This window comes from Hemiscyllium ocellatum, unplaced genomic scaffold (assembly GCF_020745735.1).
Source record: "Hemiscyllium ocellatum isolate sHemOce1 unplaced genomic scaffold, sHemOce1.pat.X.cur. scaffold_246_pat_ctg1, whole genome shotgun sequence".
Lineage (NCBI taxonomy): Eukaryota > Metazoa > Chordata > Chondrichthyes > Orectolobiformes > Hemiscylliidae > Hemiscyllium > Hemiscyllium ocellatum.
In genome coordinates this window covers 631,137-639,716 of record NW_026868101.1, presented here as the reverse complement: position 1 = coordinate 639,716, position 8,580 = coordinate 631,137, and the positions used below count along the sequence as shown (strand labels likewise).

Here is an 8,580-nt window from a genome sequence, read left to right as displayed (position 1 = left end):
AACCTACACATACCTGAACACTATGGGTAATTTACCATGGCTGAGTCACCCAACCTGCACATCTTTGCACTGTGGGTGGAAACCGGAGCACCTGGAGGAAATCCACACAGACATGGGGAGAATGTGCAAACTCCAGACAGACAGTTACCTGAGGCTGGAATCAAAATCGGGTCTCTGGACCTATGGGCCACCATGTTTCTCCACGTAACTCTACAAAGCCCTGTCTGTCCTTGCTTCGTCAACCTTAAATAAGCTTCCTTGTTCATCTTGACTAGATAGTCTACATCCCTTCAAACAGTGTTAAATATGTCACTAAAGACCATTTCGACAATGTTCACTGCTCTGCCTTCATCCATCTTTGGCCACCTCCTCAAAGAGTCACTCCGGTTTGTGAAACACGGTTTCCCAATCACAAAGCCATGCTGACCATCTTGAATTAACCCTTGCCTTCTAAATATGCGTCGCTCCTTTCTATCAGAATCTCCTCCAACAAGTTCCCCATCGTTGGGCTCACGGGGCTGTAATTTCCTGGCTTTTCTCTGCAACCTTTAAGTGATGAAACAGCATTAGCCGCCCTGCAGTCTTCCGACACCTCACTGTGTCTGTTGAAAATATAACTATCTTTGTTAGGGTCACTGCAATCTCTTCCCTCGCTTCCCACAAAGAAAATCTAGGTTCGACCTAATGAGCTACTGAGGATGGATCTACCTTTATTTGTTTTAAGATTCCAGCACTTTATATTCTCTGTTGATGATTCTTTCCAAGGCATCACTATTATTTCCCAAAGTTCCTGAGCTTCCATGTCTTTCTCCACAAGATTTATTTTGGTTAATATCACATCCAAATCCTCTGTTTCTACACATAAAAGATCTTATTTATATTTAATGGGCACTATCCTTGAACAAGTTACCCCTCAGCCCTTACTGAAACTTACATAAAGGCTTCTGAAAATTCACATAGAACGTATCCCCCATAACAACACGCCCCACCTACACCCTTATCTATTCTGCCATTTATATTTACAACAACAAATAAAGTCCAACTGGTTCAAAAACACATTTTATTTTACAAAATGTGTTTCTAAGGGTCCAATTACTGTTTATTCACATATCCTTTCTAAAGTATATCAGCATGCTGTCAGGCTAACACGATTTGGTTTCAGACTGACAGCAGAAGGGGTTGACGGAGTTCTTGTTTGTCAATCTGAAAAAGGTAGCTCCCAGGCTCAGCAGGTATTAGAGAAGGCAAATACAGTGCGGCCATTTATTACAAAGGGAATGTTGTCTTGCTAAAACTATACAAGATACGAGTCAGACCACACCTACAATATTATGAACGGCATGAGTGCCCGAAGGAAAGATATTCTTCCAACGGAGGCAGGCCACAGAAGGGTAACTCGGCTAATCCTGAAAATGGATGAACTTTCAAATGGGAAGAGGTGAAGGAGATTGAGGTTGAACCCATTGATGTTTAGCAAAATGAGACAGGAATTGAATGTAACTTCCAAGATTCTGAAGGGCGTTAACATGGTAGATGCTGGGAAGTTAGAAAATAGAACAGTACTGCACAGCTATAGACCCTTCGGCCCACCATGGCTGTGCTTGTCCATGGTGCTGTTCTCGACATATACCACCTGCCTGCACATGATCCATATCCCTCTATTCTCTGCCTGTTCATGTTTCTGTGTAAAAGCCACTTCAAAACTTCACACACATTTCTGCTTAGAGGACCGCCCACACTCCTACATCTCATGGTCTTAACTCAAACACCATATCTACATTATAACATTGTGGGTCACTGCTCACAAAACTCCTTTATAATGAGATTATGAGATATTTATAATTACACTGCATTTAATCTACAATAGACAATTTTGTGGCTGGCTCCTTGATATGATCTTATAGAAAAAACATCTCATACGTAATCCTGGATTCTATCCGTTACAGCCCTGATATCTAGTCGGGATGGAGACCACTGTCACACACAGTTACTGTACTGCCCTTTCTACAAGTGTATTCAGTGTCCTGACCGTAACCATATTGACATTACCATCAGTGCCTGGTGCCTATAAAAGAATTCCTGCTAAGGGCTGCTGCTGCTTGTTTATTCTCAGCTCCACCCAAATAGATTCCAACATTTGATCTTCAGATCCACATGATTGTCTCATTAATGCATTAATCTCATCCTTTCTTCACAACTTGCTGGCTTTTTGCCTAGCCTGCCGAGATCCCAAAAACCCTTCAATATTCCCTTCCCAGCGATGGTCATTCTGCAGCTACATCTCCGGAATGACGGTTCCATTACGTCTGTTCACTGTCATTCCATCTGCCTTATGGCGAATGCAGAGAGTCATTCCTCAGTAGTGGGGGGCTGAACAGATGAGAAGAGGTTACAGATTTAGGGAGGCTTACAGGGGCTCGAGGATGCTAGAGTTAAATAGAGTTACGTCTGGTCACGAATGTCAATGGGACAAAGGTGTTTGGTGATTGGAGGAATTTACAGTGATAGAGGGAGTTGGATTACATTCTGGAGATAGGGATAGGTATGGATGTAGGGAGAGGCAGGCAGACTGAGAGGTAGAGACAGGGGGTGTTTCAGGGAGAAGAGAACCGTGTATACTAACAGAGATATGGAAGGTTGTAATGACTGAAGATGCTTACAGATACAAGAGGGCCTCTAGGTCCTGGAGACTACATAGATAGAAAGGCAAGGGATAATGCCAGGTTGCTGGGTTGGAGACAGTTACACAGATGGGGAGTGTTGCACAAGCTGAAAGAGTTTCCTGTGGTCGGGAGGGTGGAGGGAAAGATGGTGAAATTTAATTTAATTAGCATCAAAGAATTGGAGAAGGATAAGGAGATTATAGATGGATGTACAGACTGGATGAGTTGGCACTGAAAGTGAGTCTTATTGGAACTGGACAGTCACAAAGATTGCAATTGGTGATAAGATCAGGAATTCGTCAGGGTCTTAAAATGATTACACAACAAGGGAACATTAAAGGGGCTCCATAGATTGGGGATGTTGACAGGACTGGAAGAGGTTATACAGAAGGGGACAGCTTTATGAACTGTATATGTTTATGGAGATAGTGGACAATTTGGAGCAGTTTACAGAGACATGAAAGTTTGTGGGACATTACTAAGATACACAGGCTTTAGTTAATGCAAGCTTGTGAAGCTTAATGGGACTGCAGGACTGAAGAAAAGTACACACAGCAGTGGTGGCTGCAGATGTTAATGGATTAGAGAGAGAATTGCAGGTTAGAGTGAGTGTGGACTTCAGATTCTGACAGATATTGTCGGACCTGGAGTAGCCTTGGCAAATGGGGTGCTTGCATTTATATAAGGTGCTGAAGGGGCTGGAAGTGGGAAAGGATGTAGGGAGGGTTGCAGAGGCAGTTGGTGATTCGAAATAGGGAGGGCTGCAGAGACTGCATGGTATTAGATAGATGGCGGTTTCGAAGAGGAGGGGAAAGTGACAGAAATAGAGAAATTGTAGTGGCTGAAGAGGATTCAGCAAACAGGAGGTTGAAAGATGCAGGACAATGTTACAAAGACAGGGACTGCTGTATGGATGGGAGGACCATGCAACGGCAGGGAGGGCTTTAAATCCTGTTGGATACTATTTTGTAGAGATAATGAGAGTTTCACAACTAAAAGTAATTAGATCGATCAGGAGAGTTAGAGGATATTTGATCAGCTTTGAATGGAAGGTTTTTTCCAATGATAAGGAGAATTGTGGAGGCTGGAACAGGTGACATAGATAGGGAGCGTTTGAAGGAGGATATTCAGAAAAATTGTGGGCTGTAGGGGTGGGACACGGTGAGAGTCGCAGACAGAATTAGGGCAGCACATGAAGGTAAAGGAAATGACTATTGTAGTCATAAGGGGAGGATGTGAAAGTTACAAAGATTTGTAGTGACCAGCATTATATCTGACTCTTGTCTTCCGGGTCGAAAGTTAGAGGCCACTAACTTCTCCCTGTGCTTTTTACTGTGAGTAACTTTACTGGTTGCAGAATTTACTAAAGGCTTTAGATCTGCCTGTCATCTCTCTCTGGCTGACCAACCATCTTCAATGTGGTGATGGATGAGACAGGAGTTGGAATATCCTGAGTATCTGCAGGAGACAGAGAAACAGACAGAATGGGTAATTAGAATGATGCAGTGAGGATTACTCATGTAGAGGAGCACTGAGTCCAACAGAGATCTGGAGAAAGCCAGTCTCCGTCCCAGACTTCTGCTGCCTCCTCTCTCTGGAGTGAAGAATTCTGTTATCTCAGGATCTTAGACCAGCTGTAAAAGCGAGAGGCATTGACAGAGGCAGCAGATAGACATTGAGGGATACCACATGGAGAGTTAATGAGTGATATCACTAGAGCGCAGGAAGGTATCAGGATGAAACCATGGTGTCAAAAGAAGGGGTTCTGCTGCAGTGAGCACTGCTACCAGTACTCAGAGAGTAGTCAGCTATTTTACAGGGATGGTACAGCGCTGGGACCTGGTCAATCATATGACCAGGATTATGTAGAGTGCTTTAAACTGACACAGAAAAGGAGGGACAGGGCTCAGCTGAAAGGAAATTCCCAATTCCATAGAGAAATGTTGAAATATTGAAACATGGGGATGTGGCTGAGGAGAAACAGAAAGAAACAGGAAGACAGTGAGTTTAAGTAAAATTGTACATCAACAGATAAGTTTGTAACAGGAAATTGTGATTTTAAAAGTAAATTAATGCTTCTTAATTTGAATGCATGAAGCATTTGCAATAAGGGATTTACTCGTGTGACTTGTGATTACTATCTAATCACCATCACGGAGACACGGTCACAAGGTGAACAAAACGGTGAGGTATTAATATTCACAGGACACAACATTGTGGAAGGTCAGGCAGAATGGGAAGCAGAACGGGGAACTCTCACCATTAGAGATTGCAATAGATGGCTAAGACAATATGTGGCTTCAGATTATCAAACAGTCGGAGACCAAATTCTGGGTAATAAGGATCAGAACATAGGACTGGACGGACAGGTGTTCAGGGCCCCTTATAAGCATTCCAGTTTTAGACACTGCATTAACAGGGAATTATTGGAATTTGTAACAAATGCACTGGGATAATAGTGAATGAATTCAATCTTCCTATCTCACCATCTCATTGGTAATGGGTCACAGACAAGGCTGAGTCTCTCCCATTCTCAAGGGAATCTGTTGGTGGGTGTACAGATCGATTTGGCCTTCCACAGACTCTGTTACACTTGGGGCAGAAGGTGACTGTGGGAAGGGGGTGGGTGGGGCATTGGTGTGACAGTGCGCTCCTTGTACTGTTTTCTCCTGGATTCCCCTTTTTCCCCACAGCAAATCTCGAGGTGCGCAACCCCTACCCTGCTGCAGGAAGTCGAGATTAGAAAGTTATAATCCCCGACCATTACCACCCTATCATTCTTACAGATATCTGAGATCGCCGACGTATTTGCTGTTCAATTTCCCGCTGACTACTGCGGACCTGTACTACCGTCATATCAAACTGATCATCCAGCCGTATTTCTCAGTTCCATGAATAAAGCTTCGCTGGCCGTTCTCGAGGAATATCCTCTCTAAGCGCTGCAGTGATGTTTTCACTGATCAAAATCACCAAACACCCTCCTCTCTTGCTTCCCATTCTATCCTTCCTATAGCATCTGTGCCCTGGAACTTTGAGCTGCCTGTCAAGGCCCTCACTCAGCTTTGTTTCTGTAACTCCTGTAATTTAACATTCCCATGATACCAACCAACCGAGTGTTCATCTGCCTTACTTTTCAAGCCTTTTACATTGAGGTAAATGCAGTTTAATTGATAGTTTTCCCTTAATGCCTGCTGTGCTCTTGCCTGCTTATTAATTGAAATTAATCTCTTGAAATTCTGTCTCAGCCTCAACCTTCAGACTGTAGCCTGAGACCATCCTCACACTATGGACAACACCCTCACCTTTCCTGTCATCTGCAAACCTAATAATGATACCTTCTGCTTTCACATCCGAGCAATTAATGCCCATAATGCACAGATCGCTGTGGCACACCCGCTGGACAAAGACTTTCAATCACAAAACCAACCAACATTGCCAAATGTCCCTGCTGCCATGTTGGTAATCCTTTAACACCGGTGTAGGCAACACAACGTTATTGGGGGAAACCGCGTTGAAACAGATACTTCGGTGTTTCTCATCCATGCTCGCCATATAACCAAAATTAAACAAGTCCCGTTCCCCTGTATTTGGCCTCAATCCCACTAAACCCATCCTATCCAGAAACTCATCCGATTACCATTGCAATTTTCTGACTGCAGTAGCCTCCTCCACTTCCTCTGGTAGCTCATTTCATACATGCACAACCTTGTGTATGGGAAATGTGCCTCAGGTACTTTGTCAATTTCAGACCACTCACCTTAAACCTATGCTCTCGAGTATTCAACTCACCCCAGCTTGGGTAAAACACGTAAATGCTCAGTTCACAACCCTTCCATAAAATCATGTCGCAGCGCTACGCAGCCGGTAAAGATGTCCAGCCTATTCCACCTCACCCTACAGTCCAAAAACTGACGACATCCTTGGCTCTATTTTGGCTCAATTTCACGTGCCATTTGTTTTAATTTTTCAAGATGTAAATTAAACTGGACAACAACGAGCTGTTGGAAACAGAAAGTTAAGTGAGTGGGCAAGTGAGGCAGTTGCAGCTCTGGTGAAACTCCTTCTTTTTGAGTCACTCAGCAACAAGTGGCGTGAAGGTGACTCAGGCGTGAGAGCTCTTCACATCGAGAACAAAAAGCAATCAAGTGCAGTTAGCACCTCTCCCGGAGTGGGGGAGGGGTGAGATAATTACCTTTTGACTTCAGTTCCTCTGTTCAGAAACTGCCTTTTAAATTGAGGTGAACAGAAAATGCATTTCTAATAAGCACCATGGAATTTAGCAAGATTTATTGAGTCGCTTCTCGTCGATGTGGAACACGGCCTGCTCAGCTTTGTGCATTTTCCCTGTAGTCCGGTGTGTTTCATGTTCCGTGTAAACGTGAAAGTTGTCCTGTTTCGAGCAATGGGTGAAATCATTTAGCAAAGCAAGAATTGAAATTGCAGTAATGCCAAGCGGTTCATGGTTATTTGACCAAATCATAAGCGAACATGTATGCTCACGCACTCACAGATACATTTGTAGCTGAAAAGAGTCTGAGAAGATAGCCTCAGTTTACCATTGATTTTTATCCGGATTGACGGGCTATCATTATTTGTTGCGAAATTGAGATTGTAGCCTGCACATCCACGCAGCTGTGCGAGTCCGAGAGTGATGATGGAACCCTTTTCACGTGACTTTCTATCTGTTGTGGTTCTGTTCGCCGAGCTGGGAGTTTTTGCTGCAGTTCGGCGAACAGAACCACAACAATGGACACCCGAGCTACAAATCTTTAATCAGACTTTAAACTTTCCATCTGTTGTCATGCAGGAGCTAAATTGGAAATGCAAGAAAATGGGTAACAGGTGGAGTTGGTAGTGTGGCCGAGCGGTCTAAGGCGCTGGATTTAGACTCCAGTTTCGACAGGGGCGTGGGTTCGAATCCCACCCCTGCCATTGCTACTGATCAGCTGCAACGGCGCAGCTCGTTGAAATGCTATTGCCACCACGGATGTAGTTCTGTTCAGAACAGAATTCGATTTGCTTCCTCGGTGATTAGCTATCAAGTGGGAAAGTGCCAAATTGTCTCTGCTGCAGTGATCGTGTTCGCCTCCTGCGTGGAAAATTGCAAACAGCTCTCCTGTTGCTTTACGTTCCAAGCATGTTGAGATTTTACTGGAACCGAATGGAGACTGCTATTTCATCGCTGTTGTGAAACAAAGTCCTGCGGTGAGTCGATTCATCGTTATTTGGCTTTCAGGCGAATGGGAAAATCGTTCCGATGAATTTTGATGTCATATGTTATTGAATTTCTCCAATTTCCTTCGTTTCTGTCCCGGAGACACCTGAAGGGAAAGGTAATCTAATCGAGACTGTGATTGGTGAAATTCACTTTTTGTGGCCCATTCTTATTATGTTCTTTCTTTCTCTCTTTTCAGCATTGTCTGGGAAATGGTGGTGCACTAAGGCTCCAGTATGATTGAAAGACTATTTTGGAATTGCCCTGTTGTTAGTAGTGAGCTTACTTTATGGCTCATGCCCTCGGAGTGTCTCACATTTAGCATTCATGCTCACTGTATCTGAAAATGCATTTGCTTTGCCAGTTTTGTTTGTGTTCCGTGTCAAATGCTTTCTGTTTTGCGATTCGTTCAATGCATTACGAATTAACAGGTTTTCTGTGGTAACTTCCAGCTGCAAAAACTCCTCAACTGAGGATCTGGGAAAATTTCACAGAGTATGGTCAGTCGGAACAAAAGTAAGGATGCCCTTCGTTTCTGCAGTGTTTCACAATACTACCTTTGCAGTGAGCAGTCGAACGGACTAAATGATTGTGCCACAGACTGCGACGGCCAGCTCTGCTTAAAATGTTATCCTGTTGAAGCCGGTGTAAGCAACACAACGTAATTGGGCTACACCGCGTGGAAACAGATACTTCGGTGTA

The 8,580-nt window shown here is 43.8% G+C and overlaps 1 non-coding gene across 1 annotated transcript; it reads left to right on the top strand.

Annotated features, from left to right (window-relative positions):
* Positions 1-7,513: 7,513 nt before the first annotated feature.
* trnal-uag (transfer RNA leucine (anticodon UAG)) lies at positions 7,514-7,595 on the top strand. The gene has a single exon. It is a non-coding gene; the product is annotated as a tRNA-Leu (tRNA).
* The last annotated feature ends 985 nt before the right edge of the window (positions 7,596-8,580 follow it).